The sequence below is a fragment of the Rana temporaria genome, chromosome 1 (assembly GCF_905171775.1).
Source record: "Rana temporaria chromosome 1, aRanTem1.1, whole genome shotgun sequence".
NCBI lineage: Eukaryota > Metazoa > Chordata > Amphibia > Anura > Ranidae > Rana > Rana temporaria.
Genome location: NC_053489.1, coordinates 45,063,227 through 45,083,916, shown reverse-complemented (window position 1 = coordinate 45,083,916; position 20,690 = coordinate 45,063,227). Strand labels below are relative to the sequence as shown.

Genomic DNA, 20,690 nt, shown 5'->3' with positions numbered 1-20,690 from the left:
TTCCGTTTCAGGCAGGGCACAGCAAAGGATGTCATGTCCTCTTGTGCGGTGCCCCCCCCCGCTGTCTTTTGGGACCTGTGTGTGTCCCAGAAGACAATCTGGCCATTCACAAAGCTCCGCGTGACTCACGCATGCGCAGTAGGAATCTGGGAGTGAAGCCGCAAAGCTCCACTGCCGGTTTCCTAAAGTTAGAATGGGGGGGTGGGGGGCGACATCGCCAGCTCCCTGGACAGGTACTGTAAGTGTTTTTAATAAAAGTCATCACCTGCATGTTTGTGGATGGAACTCTGCTTTATGCAGGTAAAACAGGTCCCAGATACCATACGTATTTAAACTCTGTATTTGGCTGCTTGTCTAAAGGCTGTGGCTGCTTTCCTAATGACTTGTGTATTGACAGATGAAGCTGGACAGCTAGTTTGATGTGAACAGTTTTATCTGCATAACATAGTAAAGCTCCGGTCATGTGAAATCTCTTCTCTGCTTCTTGCGTCATGTGCTTCGTATTCCAGCGCCTGTCGAGTTTAAAAGGTTCCCCCGACCTTGGGGCATCTGTGCAGTCACCAGCTAAATCACATTAAACACGAACAAGCCCCCATTTTTTCCCTGATGGAAAAAAAAATCTTATCTTGTGTGTTTTGTTATAATCCAGGCTGACCTGTCCATGCCTCGCCGCAGACTGAATTGTGAGGAGTTCAAGAAATACTGCATGTCAGCTGTCAATTCATGCGAATTATACACGTTTCAGATATTATAACTGGAAAATAAATCAAATCTATTCACTACTTAAAGCGGAGTTCCAACCACAATTAGCATTTTTTAAATGTATGTCCTTTCATCCTGCGTTTTTATAATATAAATCCGGTCACTTACTATTTTACAATCCTCCGCCGATCCACATGGATATTCAAAAAAGATAGTTTATAAAACTATATCTACACCGTTGTCATTTTGCTTGTGGGCATTGTGAATCCTACAAGCACTTACTTCCTGGAAGTCTTGGATGGGGAGTGATAATTGGACAGCGCACTGCATCCTGGGAAATGATGACACACATTTCCCAGGAGCATTAGAGGGAGATGATGTCAGAATCCTAGGTGGTTTCAAAGGCAGAGTTCGTGGGACCGCATAGCAACAGGCATTTCCAGATGAGTAAAACATTTTTTTTTTTACTTGTTTAGGTCTAATGAGCACAATAATGAAAAGAAAATTGGGATGGAAACTCCACTTTAAAGTGAACCTGTCAGGCTCTCAAAATATCTAATGTTGTGGTGCCTATATGTAGATACATGTGTTAAATTTCAATGATGCCCCAACCTCTGACAATACAGCACCAAGCCCCACAACTTTCTAGAACTAAACCCTACCCATTACCATTCGAGGTAAAGCACCACCGTTCACCATTCAACAGTAAAAGTGAACCCGTCAGGCTCTCAAAATATTTATTATTGTGCCTATAAGTACGTGTTAATTTTCAAATATTTTTTGTATGCCTTGAAAGCTTGGGCACACAAATATAATTTTGTTTGATTTGGAAGCCTTTGGATCCCAGTACATCACAATAAATGGTGCCCCAATTTCTGCCAGTACAGTGCCAAGCCCCACCACTTTCTTGAACTAAACTCTACCTATCACCATTCAAGGCAATGCACCACCCTTCACCATTCAAGTGTCCAAGTGAAACTGTCAGGCTCTCAAAATATCTAATGTTGTAATGCCTATAAGTACGTGTTAATTTTAAAATATTTTTTGTAAGCCTTGGAACCATTTAAAAGTCCAAAGCGAACTTGACAGGCTCTCAAAATACCTAAAGTTGTGGTGCCTATAACTACATGCATTCATTTTCAAATACAATTTGTATGCCTTGGTAGCCTTTAGATCACAGTTAGGCCTTGTACTCACGGCAGGACATGTCCGATGAAAACGGTCTGCAGACCGTTTCCATCGGACATGTCTGGCCGGGGACTGCCCGGGGACTTCTGTTCGATGGCTATACACACCATCGAACAGAAGTCCGCGCGTAAACAATACGCGGGGCGTGTCCGCGGTGTCGCCGCGTCGATGACGCGGTGTCGCCGCGACAATGACGCGGCGACGTGGGCGGCCCGCCTTTAAAATGCTTCCACGCATGCGTCGAAGTCATTCGACGCATGCGAGGGATGGCGGGCGGCAGGACATGTACGGTAGGTCTGTACAGACGACCGTACATGTCCGGGCAGGCAGGTTTCCAGCGGACTGTTTTAAAGCAAGTCCAGGAAACAGTTGTCCGCTGGAAACCTGTCCGATCCGCCCGAAAATGGTCCGCTCGGGCCAACACACGGCCAAACATGTCTGCTGAAACTGGTCTGCGGACCAGTTTCAGCAGACATGTTTGGTCGTGAGTACGGGGCCTTAGAGTTGAGCGCACACCTGGATGTTCGGGTTCGGACCCGAACCCGAACTTTAAAAAACTTTAAAAAACCCGAACTCCGAACCCCATTGAAGTCAATGGGACACGGACTTTTAGTTAAAAAAAAATGCGCGGAGGTCCCCCCCAAATTCAATAACCAGACCCTTTAGGTCTGGTATGGATATTAACGGGGGAACCCCGCCGTCAATTTAAAAAAATAAATGACGTGGGGTTCCCCCTAAATATCCATAACCAGACCCTTCAGGTCTGGTGTGGATTTTAAGGGGAACTCCACCCCAAATTTAAAAAAAAAATGGCGTGGAGTTCCCCCTAAAATCCACACCAGACCCCTTATCCGAGCCCTGTCTGGACTGTCCCAGTGACGTAGCAGAGTGTGCGTCAGAACCGTCAAAGCATCAGCGCGTCATTCGCTGAGCTGTACTCTGAAGGGATGGATGTTCTCATCGCTGGACCAATCGCTGGACACATCACCCGGCGCTGGACACATCACCCGGCGCTGGAAAGACAACGATGGAGCAGCGAGCAGCACCGATCGTCTATTTTCACCGCTGGATTTTTATTTGGTTTAATTAATAAAGTAATTTGTTCTACGGTGTGTGTGTGTTTTTTTCTGAAACTAACTTTTTACACTTCCTTCATGAAATGGTAGGGGTACAGTGTACCCCATTACCATTTCACACAGGGGGGGGGCAGGATCTGGGGGTCCCCTTTGTTAAAGGGGTCTTCCAGATTCTGATAAGCCCCCTGCCCGCATACCCCCACAACCACCGGGCAAGGGTTGTGGGGATGAGACCCTTGTCCCCATCAACATGGGGACAAGGGGCCAGATCCACAAAAGAGATACGCCGACTTAACTCGATTTTTCTAATTTTACACGGCGTGTATCTTTGCGCCCGATCCTCAAAACGAGAAGCGCCTGAAATTCCGGCTTTTCCGTCCTACCTAAAATAATTACACCGGCGCATTCTCGGGCGCAAATTACGCTAGGCACGCCGCTTTATTTGATAGGCAAAGATGCAAATGAGGGAGATAGGGCGATCCACAGAATTAAGTGTGTGCGCCGTAGATTACGCCCTGTGCGCACCTGTTAGTTTCCCGGTGGGAATTTACACTTTATAAAAGCAGCCCTAATTTTACACATGCCGTCTGAATGTCTGCTGAAGCAACACCATTGCTGAAGAGCTCAGCACACACACACTTTCAGGACTAAAATCTGTCTGCCAAAATGCCAGGACCATCAATGATCCTAGCTGCATTAGTGTCTATAGAGGCACAAAGAAGGAGGAGGGCACAGAGGAGGAGGAGGAGGGCACAGGAGAGGGTATACCGCCCACGCCAAGATTTGTTTGGCATGCCTGCTTCTGAAGTATTCCGCAACTACAGATTTACCCGTGAGGCCATCCTGGAATTAACAATACTTCAGGATGATCTTACCAGCCCAACACAACGCTCCCATGCACTGCAGCCACTCACCAAAGTACTGGCAACTTTGCATTTTCTTGCCACTGGCTCATTCCAACGCACAAGTGGAGGCGTGGCTGGGATGGCACAATCCTCCATCAGCAGGTGTGTGCACCAAGTGGTCCCTGCAATCCTGCGGCGCATGGGAAATCAGTTTCAAAAACCCACCCAGGAGGATCAGCGTTTAAAGACCATGACAGACTTTTATCACATTGCCAGATTTCCACGCACCATCGGGGCCATTGATTGTACCCATGTGGCACTACAACCACCCAATGATACTGAGCACATGTTCCGGAATCGTAAAGGCTGGCATTCCATAAATGTGCAAGTGATCGTAGATGCCCATGGCCTCATCTGGCACGTCTGTGCTAAATTTCCGGGATCCTGCCATGATAGTTATATTTACCGGCAGACCCAGATCTCCAGAGATTTGGACCAGAACATGTATGGAGACAGCTGGCTGATTGGTGAGTGACATGTGTGTCAGGTATGTCCCCCCCATGATGCTGACATCACAAGGGGCACATGCATGACTAATATCCTCCTGTCTTTTCCCTTACAGGTGACTCAGGATATGCCTTGGGACCTCACATGATGACCCCATTCAGGAACCCCCAAACCCCAGGAGAGCAACGCTACAACCAGGCGCACATACGTACCCGGGGAGTGGTTGAACGGACATTTGGGCTTATGAAGTCCCGCTTCAGATGCCTGGATAAGTCTGGGGGTACACTGCTGTATTCCCCTGACTTTGTGTGCCAAATAATTGGGGCATGTTGTATACTCCACAACTTTGCCCTCAGAAGGGGACTGCATATTGACTTATGTGATGACCTGACCCCTGACCCAGGCAATACCCCCCCAACCAACTCTACCCGGTCTGCTGAGGGCACAGCAGCCAGGAGACGCCTTGCAGAAGGCATTTTTTCCCAGTAAACGTACATGATTAATGTCACAATAAGAATGTATCTTTTCCCTGTAAATGCACATCAATAAAGTCACAATGATAATGCATGAATGCACACCACTGTGGTCCCTAGCACAGACACATCACATGCACATCGAATTGGATTAGATCCAAGTCCCCCCCCCCCCCTTTGGGACTTGGGAGCAGTAACGCCACGCCACGGCTCCAATTTTGTCACTGTGCATTCATACACCATTCAGGAACCTGGGATTGCACTTCTCCCTGGTCCTGGGGATCCCTATTCCACCAAAACTGAGGGTGACACCCTTAATTTCTCAGGAATGCCACCCCCCCACATTCACACATCATTCACACACATAAATCAAATCATAAGTACAGAAGACCAAATTAAATAATAATAAAAAAAAAATGCATAAACAAAAAAACAAAAGTATCCCAGCAAATTAATTAGCGGCGGCGATTGCTACGCCTTGGCTGGGCAGGGGCACGGCCACGCCGTCGCGGAGGATGTCCATTGGGGGGGGGGGGTGAGCTGGGGAAGGAGGAGCCTCCTGGGGGGGTGAGCTGGGGAAGGAGGAGCCTCCTGGGGGGGGTGAGCTGGGGAAGGAGGAGCCGCCCCTGCTGGCCTGCCCTCCATGGCCCCTGCAATGCGAGTGAGACAGGCAGTGAGGGCAGCCGCATTGGCCTGGCCAGACCTAGTATTGTCCTGCACAGCCTGGGTCAGGGCACTCAGCTCATGGGCCACGCGTGTTGTGGCGGTCTGTATGTCGTTCAAACATGTAATGACCGCCGTTGAGTTGGTGGCCACATCACCGAGTGCCTCCATCATTTCACCCTGGCTGTGCTCCATCTGCGTAATTTTTTCTAGTATTTTCCCAAGAGTGCGGGTCTGCCGGGCATTGTCCTTCACCACACTGGCCGACAGACGCTCGCCCACAGCCACGGTCTCCTGGGTTGGCCCCCTGGCTGCCGCTGAGTCTTGCGGGCCTGGAGGAGGGGAGAGAGTGACCCTGGTGACTGGAGGCCTGTTGGGGGAGAAGTGGGAGGGGCTACCCCTGATGGTGGCCTGACTGGTGCCAGCCTCAGGGTTAGCCTCAGGGGAAGACTCAAAGGTCATCATATCAGTGGCCAGGAGGACTTCCCGGCCAATCTGCATATTTTCCTCCTCCTCCCCCTCATCATCCTCCTCCCACTCATCCTCCTCCCCCTCAACCTCCTCCCCCTCAACCTCCTCATGAGTGGAGGTTTGGCCAATCCCCTCCCCTGGGGAATCCTGCCCTTCTTGGGACTCATCATCAGCCTGTCTTGGGGGTGGTGCTGCATCCTGGCCCGATGGGCCTGCAACCTCCTGGCGTGCAACCTCCTGGCGTGCAACCTCCTGGCGTGTAACCTCCTGGCGTGTAACCTCCTGGCCTGCAACCTCCTGGCCATCTGTGGAGGACACAAAACAATCACATGTTTGAGGAACCACACACTTGGCACATCTTCCCTTCCCCCACCCACACATGCTAATCAACAGAGAATAAACAAAAAAACCTACCTGTCCTCCTAGGAACATCTGACGTATAGCCAGGCAGGCCCACCACCTGCTGTGGGTGGAAACACTGGGCCACTGCCCATTCCTCCTCCGTCAGTCTGACTGGGCAGGGTCCCCCTCCTCCAGTGCCCTTGGTATGGGCGTCGATCCTTGCCATCTTATTCCGGACGACGCTCCTCAGATCATTTATTTTTTTCTGTATGCCAGCGGGGGTCCTGGTCTCCCCCCCCCCCGCCGCATTGATCTGGTCGGTGATTTTTTTTATAAGCTGCCTCCTCCTGGCCGGGGTGGTGTTCTGGCTCTCAGGGCCATGCAGAAATCGCCCATATTTCACAATGCCCCGAGCAAGAATTTGCTTCTCTCCCAGGGTGAAATTAAGCTTCCTGCGTTTGGGGGGCATCACATACACCACCCAGCAACAACAAACACACCCGACAAACAATCTACAATACACACCCAAAAACCTGACAAAAATATATACCACAAAAAACTAACCAAAATCTAAACACACAAGGACACAGCTAATAGTAATTCAAAAACAAACACGCACCAACAAACAAACAAAAAACAAACACCAAAAAACAATCAGCAAAAACACTAACAAACAAATTAAATAAAGACACTTCGCAAAAACAAACAACAACTAGACTCTCCAACTCCTCAAACACTTTTCTCACAAACACAACTTACCAACACACAAACAAACAGAGCAGAAGCAAATTGCTCATGGAAGGGGAACAATGGGATATACTTTTGCAAGGGAAGTGTGTGTGTGTGGTGCTTTTTACACACAGGGTGATCCTCAAACTAAGTACACTTGGCCTTTTACCTATCTCACTGATTGCGCCGAGACCAGTTCTGCACATGCCCAGTGAGGTCCCAATTCGTGCGCGCATGCGCAGTACGGCCGGCGCCTCATTTGCATGGGGTCACGGCTCATTACAATGAAGCACGCCCACTTCCTTCCCACTTGCAAAAACCCCGCCTTACGCCTCTGAATTTAAGTTACGCTGGCGCAAATTTAGACGCAAATGCGCTGTGGATACGGCACTTACGACACCAACTTAGGGCAACGTAACTTAAATGACATAAGTTAGGACAAACTAAATTTGCACCGCTGAGGATCTGGCCCAAGGTGCTTTGGGGGGCACCCCAAAGCACCCTCCCAATGTTGAGGGCATGTGGCCTGGTGCGGTTCAGGAGAGGGGGGGCCGCACTCTGTCCCCCCCTCTTTTCTGCGGCCGGCCAGGTCAACGTGCTCGGATAAGGGGTCTGGTGTGGATTTTAGGGGGAACTCCACACCATTTTTTTTTTAAATTTGGGGTGGAGTTCCCCTTAAAATCCACACCAGACCTGAAGGGTCTGGTTATGGATACTTAGGGGGAACCCCACGTCATTTTTTTTTTAAATTGACGGCGGGGTTCCCCTTAATATCCATACTAGACCTAAAGGGGCTGATTATTGAATTTGCGGGGACCGCTGCGCATTTTTTTTTCCCCGAACTCCGAACCCGGACCCAAACTTTTTCCAATTATTCGGGTTCGGGTTCGGGAAAAACCCAAAGTCTGTACCGAACCCGAACTTTACAGTTCAGGTTCGCTCAACTCTAATCACAGTACATCACAATATTTGGTGCTTCAACTTCCAATACAGCACTAAGCCCGACCACTTTCTACAACTAAACCCTACCCATTACCATTTAAGGCAAAGCACCACCTTTCACCATACAACAGTCCACTGTAAAGCCTCATACACAAGATCGGACTTCCATTTGACTTTTCCGTAGATTTCTGTCTTAAGTGCGTTGTCTGTGAACTTGGTATGCATACACATGGCAGGACTTTTTCAGCCAACAAACACAAACATAATAGACATACTACGTGGTTTTTCTGCTCTTTACCACCACACTTTGGGAAACTTCTGCTATTGTTGGCTGATCTTTAGCATTGGTTCTGAGCATGCGTATTTGTACTTTGGACTTTAGTCCGATGGATTGGTGTACACAAGATCGGATTAGCCGATGTAGGACATTTGTTGCCGGAAAGTTTGTTTGTTCTCACAGCGAACATTTGTCCGATGAAAAAGTGAAAAAGTTTGTCCGATGGAGCGTACACACGGTCGGATTGTCCAAACAGGTCCGTCGGAGGTTCGTTGTCAAAAAGTCAGATCGTGTGTATGGGCCTTAAGAGTTAGGTGCGAGTTAGGCTTCCTCAATACACATTTGTAGTTTTGTAGTTCTGATTGTTTAGACACTATTTAGTACCTGAAGGGTAGTTTAAAAAAATGACTACAAATTACTCCTTGATCTGCCTTTTCTTGTTTTCCTTCTGTGTCTCCTTTCCTTGTCTCCCGATCTGATGGCTTCACTTCTCTCTACATTTAGGGTCTCCTTTACTCCCCTTGGTTTTTTGAATGGCTTAATCTGCCTAGGTGGGCGGGTTCTCCAGACGTCATACGTTTCCATGACACCAGCGGCCCCAGCAATCGCTGTTTTGATTGGGTCCAACCTGCTGCCTAGCAACCCCTGCACTCACGCTGTTAAGTTTACAGATCTCCGGCTCCTCCAGCCCCTGCTCTGTTGATAGATTACATTGTCGGCTGGGCAGGAGAGCCTGGAGAGGAGACACTGGCACGGCTGCACTGCGGGAGGTGAGCGGTGACCGCGGCCTGTGTTAACCCTCTCCAGGCTGCGGTCGCCGCTTACCTCTCGCTGTGAGGCCCGGTCATCAACAGGTATCGGACCGCGGCCCGAGGTTGAGCCCGGCCCACCAGGCAAATGCCCGGTGTGCCCTATGGCCAGTCCGGGCCTGGTTGCCACTGGGAGAACAACAGAAGATATATTTTTCAGTGAAGACATGGATGAGCAAGTTTGGGGTGGAGCCATAGGCGTGCGCACAGGGTGTTCCGGGTGTGCCTTGGCACACCCTAATCATCCTACATTGTGCCCTGCTTCTTCTCTTCTCCCTGCAGTGGTGCCAGCTTCCCTCCTGGCAAATATTTCTTTAACCGGCTCCTCCCTTTTCTAAATGAACACACTGGGCCAGATTCACAAAGAGATACGACGGCGTATCTCCTGATACGCCGTCGTATCTCCTGATACGCCGTCGTATCTCTGAGATCCGACGGTCGGATCTATGCGACTGATTCATAAGAATCAGTTACGCATAGATCTCCCTTAGATCCGACAGGTGTAAGTGACTTCGGATCTTAGGCTGCAATCTTCCGCTGTCCGCTAGGTGGCGTTTCGTGTTTTACTCGCGACGAATATGCAAATGAGGAGATACGCCGATTCAGAAACTAACGCCCGCCCGTCGCTTTTTTTTTATGTCGTTTGCGTTCGGCTTTTTCCGGCGGATAGTTACCCCTGCTATATGAGGGCTAGCTAATGTTAAGTATGGCCGTCGTTCCCGCGCCGAGTTTAGAATTTTTACGTCATTTGCGTAAGTCGGTCGCGAATACGGATGGCTGTAATTTACGTTAACGCCGAAAACAATGACGTCCTAGCGACGTCATTTGGAGCATTGACACTGGGAAATTTCGCCGGCGGCGCATGCGCAGTTACATCGGCGCGGGGACGCGCCTGATTTAAATTGTACAGTCCCCCTAGCCGCGGATTTTGAATTCCGCCGGGGGAGTTACGATCCGCCTGCACAAGTTTGGAGGTAAGCAGTGGCGGCCCGTCCATAGGGGCAGCTGGTTGGCTGAGGGGAACTGCCTATCAAAGCCAGCGGCTCTGATAGGCTTTTCTCCGGCTCTCAGCTGTCTATACTCTGAGCGCAGGCAATCTGCGCTCATTGTATAAGACAAACGGCCGTTTCAGCCAATCAGGTTCCCGGATTCTGGTTATCAGGAACCTGATTGGCTGAAGCTTCACCACAGCGGCAGAAGACATCGAGGGAGCACATGGAATCTTCAGGTAAGTGCTTTTTACAGGGAAAGGGGCACAGTGACATCATGGGGCACAGTGGTGACAAATGGCACAGAGGTGACAATGGGCACAGTGGCATCATGGGGCACAGTGGTGACAATGGGCACAGTGGCATCATGGGGCACAGTGGTGACAATGGGCACAGTGGCATCATGGGGCACAGTGGTGACAATGGGCACAGTGGCATCATGGGGCACAGTGGTGACAATTAAAGGGCACAGTGGTGACAATTGGCACAGTGGCTGCGTTTGATGGCATGGCACAGTGGTGACAATTGATGGCACAGTGGCTGCGTTTGATGGCATGGCACAGTGGTGACAATTGATGGCACAGTGGCTGCGTTTGATGGCATGGCACAGTGGTGACAATTGATGGCACAGTGGTTGCGTTTGATGGCATGGCACAGTGGTGACAATTGATGGCACAGTTGCTGTTTGATGGCATGGCACAGTGGTGACAATTGATGGCACAGTGGCTGCATTTGGTGGCATGGCACAGTGGCTGCGTTTGATAGCACAGTGGCTGCATGTGATGGGCACAGTGAGGCTGCAATTTTTTTTTTTTTCGTTTGCGCCCCCCCAAAAATTTTGAGCACCAGGCACATACTGCACTAGCCTCGCAAAATTGGCCGGCGGATCGTAAATCACATAGATTACGCAGATCTAAGGATCCGCTAATCTATGTGAATCTAGCCCACTGAGTAATCTGTACTGATCGCTCCTGTCTTCATTCTTAACTGAAGCATAGTAAACTATGTTTACTGCATGCTGCAGAGAGAGGGACTATGGAATCACTGTCCTCAGTTTTTTCTCTTAAAAGTGAGACATCAGGGGTCTGTTTAGACCCTTAATATTTCACCAAAGCCCCATAACGGGCTCCTTAAAAATTGTAAAAAAAATATTGCTAAAAAATAATAATAAAAAAAAAATTGTAAAAAATAAATAAAAAATTACTGACACTGTCCACTGCCCTACTGACACCAATCTTTGCTCTACTGACACCCCCACTGCTCTGCTGATTTACAAGCATGTGTGTTTGTGCTCTGAGGTGCACACCCTAATGCAATAGTCTGCGCACACCAATGGGTGGAGCAGCATGAAATATCAGGTCACTGGCTGTGTATTTCTCTGGACAAGCTGCACACAATTACAAATGCTTTGGCAATTAAATCAGCTCTTTCAGCTGTTTGCCTGGAGCTCAGCTTAAGGATCATGGGTAATAAAATAAAAAAAATGCCAATTACAAAAATAATGGCTGCCTGCTGACTGAAATAAACTGAACTCAATTGACAACAAAATATCAAATGACTTACGCAGCAAGCATATTCTACATAATTTACGAGATTACATCATTAAAAGAGAATTGCAATGTGTCGGGCTCAGAAATCAGACCACATATGATATTAAATAAAGAGACAAGAAATGTCCATTTTCACTGGACATCCCTTTAAAGTGGTTGTAAACCCTTACATATACCCAGTGAAGTGACTTGCCTCAGGTGATAAACAAATCATGAGTTGTACCTGTTTATCTTCTGTCGTCTCTGCATCCCTTCAAATTCCAGAATATACAAAGCTTGTCTGAGCTGTCAGACAAAAGGGGGCGGAGAGCTGAAGTTGCACTCTGCTGAGGAGACCACTGATAGCTGATTGGAGGGAAGGGACACACCGCCTTCACACAGCACACAGGAACAGAGCTGAGGCTGTCAATCAGTTGGAGGTCCCTTCCTTGTCACCTGTTTTCTCTTGGTGTCAGGAAAACTTGTCAGAAGTGATTCATGCTGATAGCAAAGGAACGAACCAGCAGACAGAAATGACACTTAGTGCTCTTAATTGAGACAAGTACACACTATAGAGGGATATTCTTTGTTCATATTTCATATTTGAGGTGTACAACCACTTTGAATGTCAGCCATATTGTACGCACAGCACTACAAATACATCCACTGGAAGTGTAGATTCAGTAAGAGTTAGGTCGGCGTATCAGTAGATACGCAGACCTAACTCGGAATCTGCGCCGACCTAAGTTTAAGTGTATTCTCCCTCTCTGCACCGTCGTATCTTAGGGTGCAATATTTAGGCTGGCCGCTAGGTGGCGCTTCCATTGCGGTCGGCGTAGAATATGTAAATCACTAGATGAGCCTATTCACGAACGCCGCCGCAGTACAGATACGTCGTTTACGTAACGCATTATCAGGCCTAAAGATATTCCATCAAATGGTTGGAATAGTAATGTTAAAGTATGGCCGCCGTTCCCGCTTCGAAATTTGAAAATTTTACGTTGTTTGCGTAAGTCGAATAGGGATTTACGTCATTTACGTCCACGTCGAAATCAATAGGACCGTGCGGCGTACTTAGCCGCAATGCACACTGGGATATGTAGGCGGACGGCGCATGCGCCATTTGTAAATTACGTCAATCACGTAAGGTCACCCCCTATTACCATAAAACACGCCCCCTCAACTAAATTTGAATTAGGCACCCTTACGACCGCCCGATTTACGCTACGCCGCTGTAACTTAGCAGGCAAGTACTTTGTGAATCATGTACTTGCCTGGCTAACTTACGGCGGCGTAGTGTAAATGCCATACGCTACGCCGCCGCAAAGTTAGGACCACCTTTGTGAATCTAGCTATTACAATCTTATGGCAAGTATTACAATTTTGATAACATCAGTGTTCATATAAAGCAATCACTTCACTTACCTTTAAGACTTCACCCCACAGTGGAGGAGAGCAACACCCTTCTGTGAATCTGCAAATTCAAAATAAAATACCGTTAGAGAATGTCTGTGAAGGTTCTCCAAGTCATGGCATATCTAGTGGTAGTTGGTCACCTTCAACTGAACTTGTTCTTTAACCACTTAACCCCCGGACCATATAGCTGGTCAAAGACCAGAGCACTTTTTGCGATTCGGCACTGCGTCGCTTTAACTGACAATTGCGCGGTCGTGCGACGTGGCTCCCAAACAAAATTGGCGTCCTTTTCTCCCCACAAATAGAGCTTTCTTTTGGTGGTATTTGATCACCTCTGTGTTTTTATTTTTTGCGCTATAAACAAAAATAGAGCGACAATTTTGAAAAAAATTAATATTTTTTACTTTTTACCATAATAAATATCCACCAAAAATATATAAAAAAACTTTTTTTTTCCTCAGTTTAGGCCGATATGTAATTCTTCTACATATTTTTCGTAAAAAAAAAATGCAATAAGCGTTTATTGATTGGTTTGCGCAAAAGTTATACTGTAGCGTTTACAAAATAGGGGGTATTTTTATGTCATTTTTTATAATATTTTTTTTTTACTAGTAATAGCAGCGATTTTTTTTCAGTACTGCGACATTATGGCGGAGACTTCGGACACTTTTGACCCATTTTTGGGACTATTGGCATTTTTTATAGCGATCAGTGCTATAAAAATGCATTGATTACTATAAAAATGCCACTGGAAGGAAAGGGGTTAACACTAGGGGGCGGGGAAGGGGTTAAGTATGTTCCCTGGGTGTGTTCTAACTGTAGGGGGGGTGGCCTCACTAGGGGGAATGACTGATTGCTGTTCATACATTGTATGAACAGACGGTCAGGCATTTCTCCCCTGACAGGACCGGGAGCTGTGTGTTTACACACACAGCTCCCGGTCCTCGCTCTGTAACGAGCGATCGCGGGTGCCCGGCGGAGATCACACGCGCATCGGGAGCAGGGGGCGTGTGCCCCTAGTGGCCACTTTGCGAGGCGACGTAGAACTGCGGCGGCTGGTTGGCAAGTAGTTAATGTTGGAAGACCTTTCACAGCTTCTCCAAGCCACTCCTTCAGTTCTAATGATGACCTCAGCTTTTATATCCATACAGGTAACTCATATGTGCGTGCTGTACCATGTACATGTATGAAAAAGTATCCTGTTCTCTTTGTATTGCTTCCTTTTATGTGACATTTTCTATTAAAAACTGACCACACTATGCAGGAACGCACACCGTGGTCAGGTCTCTAGCTGTGCTGGAAACTTATCCTGCTTTGCTCCGACCCAACTTGTCCAGACTGCACAGCCAGTCACTAGGAAGACTAGTGTGCTGCTGTTTCTTCTTCCCCAGCTCTCTGAGCTCCTTATACAGCTGAGAACAGACATTATGTGGTCACTTATATAAAAAGGGGTATTTCTAACATATACAGGGTATATATACACTCACACAAATGTTTACCTTTCATTTCTATTTTAATGTTTTAAACTGAATGGTTTGTTTTACAGGGTGAGGGTTTACATATACGTTAAAGCAGGGGTCTCTAAACTTTTCCGTATGGGGCCACATCGTATATATTTTACAAATACTCGTGGACCAAAAAAAAAAAAAATGGATGAATGCAATTTAAATGTAAGAAAACATTTTACTTGGAGCTTTTGTGTAATCAGCATTATGATTCAGAAGAACAGAGAAATAACTTAAAAGCAAAGCAAAAGAAATTGCAAAACAACCTAAACCAATAATAAAGGTCAAACAAAAATACATTCAGCCTGCACTTTTCTCCTCAGAAAGTCCTTTACATCAGGCTCCCCCTTAGGTTCAGTGGCGTCTCCAGCTTTCATATTTAGGGAGGGCACATGGGGGGACAGGGACAAAAGTAGGGGGGCCAACTATAAAATGCAATTATATATATATATATATATATATATATATATATACCGTATATATATATATATATCCTGGGGCCCTTTACTACGATCCCACTATGGGCCCTTTCACATATTCTGCAGTGAGCTCCCTTCCTACTATACTGGGGCCCCAAGAGATATATGTCACCAGCACACCAAGAAAATATAAGGGTCCAAAGCAGTGGGAGAACTATCAGGGTTGCAAAGGTTGTCTTGCCACCGGGCCCTGGTGTTCTGCCACAGTGGGGATCCCCAGCTGTCCTGTCCCTGCTATTTACAGCGCTGGTCTGGCATCTGTCTCCTTGGCAGCGGCGGCAGTCTATTAGGACCTAGTGCTGGTGACATTATGGGTGCATGCAGGGGAAGGCTGGCACTATTGGTTATAGAGAGCTGAGCCCCCAGCTGGTCACCTAGCAGCAGTAATGCTGTATAACCTTCTCTGTTGACATGCTGATCGGCATGTGATCCAGGTCATGCTCCCAGTCAGATCTAATAAACACAGTATTTATTAGCATCAAGAGTACAACCACATATATATAATCAACCGTATGATCAGCAGCCATGTGGGCTATATGCCTGTAAAGTGTGGGCTTTGATCAATAAAATCACTGATATTTATGACTAGGATTTGACTAAGAGCATCACCTGGATTGCATCCCGATCAGCATGTCAGAGAAGGGTCCACTGCTGCTAAGCAACCTGCAGGGAGCTCAACTGTCTACAACCAATAGAGATGGGCTCGGGTGTGTTTGAAATCCCACATGCCCGATCACGCCAGGAAGCCGACACTCAACAGTGCTAATCAATGGAGGGCTGCCTAAGAGCTAAGATCAGCCATAGACAGTTTAAATCTCAGCTGGTTCAGCAGAAACTGGCTGAGATTTGAACCATTAATGAGCAGATTCTCTTATAATTATCACTAGTGGTTGCTGTATAGTCACTGGTGATAATCACTGTTTGTCGGGAGAATATAATTGCTGGGCAGGAGGGATATTCCCCTGTCACCACTGTCTGTTGATGGGGGAATCATGCAAGTTTCTTTCCTGCAATCTGTGGATGCAGGAAAGAAATTTGCACCATATATTACCTGCCTAACTGAAAGTGAAAGTAAATTGTGAATGTTTTGAAAGAACAGGAGAGGGGAGGGAGACAGATGGGGGGGAGAGAAGGGATGGAGATAATGTAGTTCAGTGATTACAGTGTACTGCAGTCTGCAGTGCACACACTTAAACACGGCCCAGGCTAGAATATCTGGTTGTGTGAGCGCTCTCGCATTATGCAGTGTCGGCGAGCACAGGGAGGGGGAGGAATCCCCCGCAGAGCTGACTGGGGACGCTCTCCCTCTCGGGGAGCAAAATACAAAAATTGCAAAAAAAAAAAAAAATTTTTTTTTTTTGGGGGGGGGGGGGCACATGGTGGGGCACAGCATGATGTTGGGGGGGGGGTCAGGGCCCCCTCTGGTCCCCCCTAGGGACGCCTCTGCTTAGGTTAGAGCCCCCTGACATCAAAGTCCACATTAGAGCCCCTCGTTACAGGCCTTTGTCCCCATCACAGTCTCCTGTCTCATCAGAGTCCTTCGACAACAGAATCCTTCCTTACATCAGGGTCACCATGAGAGTCCCTCCTAATGCATGCAGCCCCTAATCTCCATGCAGGATGCCGGACGCATGGATTCCAATGTTTTTTTTTCTTTAGAAGTACGTGATTAGAGCCTGAGGCTAATTGGCTTCAAAAAAGTGTGGGTTCGGGGCGCTGAGCACTGCGCCTTGAGCCCACCTAGTTGTGTGACAAATTGATATTCACTACTGTCTTCCTGATTCTCCTCCCAGCCAATCAGGAAGTCCCAATTGGCCGAGGGGAGAAGCGATGGTATTGGCCGTCGAGGAGGAGACACAGGGGAAGCCGCCGTGAAGCCTAGGAGGAGGAGACTCAGGGTGATGTCAACGAGGAGGAAGCGCTCCCTGCAACCTAGATGCGGTAAGTGCTGGGCCGGTGGGCTGACGATCGAACTACAGGGGGGGGGGGGGTGGGCGGCTGACCTACCAACTGGGGGGGGGGGTGATGGGCAGTTTTGCTGCCCCACCGCGCCCAAAAATTGAGCACCAACTGCCACTGCAGACTGTGCCGGATAACATTTTGTAGCAGGTTGCATGTTTGGAGTCCCGTATTCTAAAGATGAAGTCCATTTGTCACAGTATTGTTTCATCTTACACCCATATTTGGGGTGTAACATGGTGCTATTCCCCAGCCCCCAACTCTCTAACTGACCCCCCAGTTACCTGAATTGTGGGGTTTTTCAGGTGCCATAAGTCATACCTACATCCCGAATTTTTGGGAAGATTTGATTATCCAGTACAAGAATTCCCAACTTAGGGCCAGATTCACATAGCCCGGGCGCAGCGTAACGTAACTGGTTTAAGTTACACCGCCGCAATTTTTCCAAGTTAGTGCCCGATCCACAAAGCACTTACCTTGAAATTTGCGGCGGTGTATCCTAAACCCGTCCGGCGCAAGGCGTGCCCAATCGAATGGGGCGAGTCCCATTTAAATTAGGCGCGCTCCCGCGCCGGACGTACTGCGCATGCTCCCGTCGCAAATTTCCCGACGTGCTTTGCGCGAAGTTAGGACGCGCCGACGTTATGTGAATCGCGACGGGTAAAAAAGACTTGTGCCGAAAAAAAAAAAATAAAAAAAAAATTGAAAGCGACGCGGGAAAGACGGGTACACTTTTACATGGTGTACTCATTTTACACTTTGTAAAAGGTGCCCTATCTTTGCGACGGCAAACTAACACTTGCGGCGACCTAACGACGGGAAAAAATGTTGTGGATCGCCGTAACTGCTAATTTGCATACCCGACGCTGGTTTACGACGCAAAATCCCCCCAGTGGCGGCCGCGGTACTGCATCCTAAGATCCGACAGTGTAAAACTCATACACCTGTCGGATCTTAGGGATATCTATGCGTAACTGATTCTATGAATCAGTCGCATAGATAGAAACAGGGATACGACGCGTATCAGCAGATGCGCCGTCGTATCCCTTTTGTGAATCTGGCCCAAAGATTTTAGGCTCACAAAGGACTTCATCGTTTTCCAAGTTCAAAGTTCATCCGCTAGCTCAGTGGACAATGGACAGGGGCCTGTGAGGGCCACAACATTCAGGATCCACAAGAAAGAAGAGTGGGCTAATGAACAGGCGACTACCACAAATTTGCTAATTTACAGCAGAGAAATCTTCTACGCCTCATCAATAATCATCCATGTGGAAGTAGTACCATAGTCCATAGTCCCTCACCCCTATAGGGATCACATTATCCAGAGGGGGACCGCAGTCCCCTAATAGGTAACTCCTGAGAAATGCAACAGGCAGGTAACAAGGGGACCATTCTGCTTTCACCATACGGTGGGAGACTAGAATCTGGTGCATGTACCCCCAGGGCTGGTGCAAGGATTTTTGACACCCTAGGCGAAACCTCATTTTGCAGCCACCTGACTCCACCCACTTTTCCCTGCCCATGTATACCCCACCTTTTTAATGAAACGATCAAATGCAGCCTCACCAGCACTCATCAAATGCATCCTCACCAGCGCCCATTAAATGCAGCTCACCAGCACTCATCAAATGCCGCCTCACCAGCACCCATCAAATGCAGCCTCACCAGCGTCCATCAAATGTAGCCTCACCAACACCCATCAAAAGCAGGCTCACAAGCACCCATTAATGGAGCCTCACCAGTGCCCATCAAATGCAGCCTCACCAGCACTCATCAAATGCAGCCTTACCAGCGTCCATCAAATGCAGCCTCACCAGCGTCCATCAAATGCAGCCTCACCAACACCCATCAAATGCAGCCTCACCAGCGCCCATCAAATGTAGCCTCACCAACACCCATCAAAAGCAGGCTCACAAGCACCCATCAATGGAGCCTCACCAGCGCCCATCAAATGCAGCCTCACCAACACCCATCAAATGCAGCCTTACCAGCGTCCATCAAATGTAGCCCACCAGCGCCCATCAAATGCAGCCTCACCAGCGCCCATCAAATGTAGCCCACCAGCGCCCATCAAATGCAGCCTCACCAGCGCCCATCAAATGCAGCCTCACCAGCGTCCATCAAATGCAGCCTCACCAGCGCCCATCAAATGCAGCCTCACCAACACCCATCAAATGCAGCCTCACCAGCGCCCATCAAATGCAGCCTCACCAGCATCCATCAAATGCAGCCTCACCAGCACTCATCAAATGCAGCCTCACCAGCGCCCATCAAATGTAGCCTTAAAAGCACCCATCAAATGCAGCCTCACCAACACCCATCAAAAGCAGCCTCACAAGCACCCATCAATGGAGCCTCACCAGCGCCCATCAAATGCAGCCTCACCAACACCCATCAAAAGCAGCCTCACAAGCACCCATCAATGGAGCCTCACCAGCGCCCATCAAATGCAGCCTCACCAGTGCCCATCAAATGCAGCCTCACCAGCACCCATCAAATGCAGCCTCACCAGCACCCATCAAATGCAGCCTCACCAGTGCCCATCAAACGCAGCCCACCAGCACTCATCAAATGCAGCCTCACCAGCGCCCATCAAATGCAGCCTCACCAGCGCCCATCAAATGCAGCCTCACCAGCACCCATCAAATGCAGCCTCACCAGCGCCCATCAAATGCAGCCTCACCAGCGTCCATCAAATGCAGCCTCACCAGCACTCATCAAATGCAGCCTCACCAGCGCCCATCAAATGCAGCCTCACCAGCGTCCATCAAATACAGCCTCACCAGCACTCATCAAATGCATCCTCACCAGCGTCCATCAAATGCAGCCTCACCAGCGTCCATCAAATGCAGCCTCACTAGCGCCCATCAAATGCAGCCTTACCAGCACCCATCAAATGCAGCCTCACCAGCGCCCATCAAATGCAGCCTCACCAGCGCCCATCAAATGCAGCCTCACCAGCACTCATCAAATGCAGCCTCACCAGCGCCCATCAAATGCAGCCTCACCAGCGTCCATCAAATGCAGCCTCACCAGCACTCATCAAATGCAGCCTCACCAGCGCCCATCAAATGCAGCCTCACCAGCGTCCATCAAATGCAGCCTCACCAGCGTCCATCAAATGCAGCCTCACCAGCGTCCATCAAATGCAGCCTCACCAGCGTCCATCAAATGCAGCCTCACCAGCGTCCATCAAATGCAGCCTCACCAGCGTCCATCAAATGCAGCCTCACCAGCGTCCATCAAATGCAGCCTCACCAGCGTCCATCAAATGCAGCCTCACCAGCGTCCATCAAATGCAGCCTCACCAGCGTCCATCAAATGCAGCCTCACCAGCGTCCATCAAATGCAGCCTCACTAGCGCCCATCAAATGCAGCCTTACCAGCACCCATCAAATGCAGCCTCACCAGCGCCCATCAAATGCAGCCTCACCAGTGCCCATCAAATGCAGCCTCACCAGCGCCCATCAAATGCAGCCTCACCAGCACCCATCAAATGCAGCCTCACCAGCACCCATCAAATGCAGCCTCACCAGCACCCATCAAATGCAGCCTCACCAGCGCCCATCAAATGCAGCCTCACCAGCGCCCATCAAATGCAGCCTCACCAGCACCCATCAAATGCAGCCTCACCAGCGCCCATCAAATGCAGCCTCACCAGTGCCCATCAAACGCAGCCTCACCAGCACCCATCAAATGCAGCCTCACCAACACCCATTAACTGCAGCCCTACAAGTGCCCATCAATGCAGCCTCACAAGCACCAATCAAATGCAGCCTCACATGCGCC

At 48.8% G+C, this 20,690-nt stretch overlaps 1 protein-coding gene across 1 annotated transcript in view; it reads right to left on the bottom strand.

Moving 5' to 3' along the window:
* RAB27B (RAB27B, member RAS oncogene family) overlaps positions 1-20,690 on the bottom strand; it is a 351,838-nt gene that overhangs the window by 179,861 nt on the left and 151,287 nt on the right. The window contains exon 2 of the mRNA XM_040337285.1: positions 12,968-13,016. The gene's annotated coding sequence lies outside the window, so the exon portion shown is untranslated. The remainder of the gene's footprint in view (positions 1-12,967; positions 13,017-20,690) is intronic.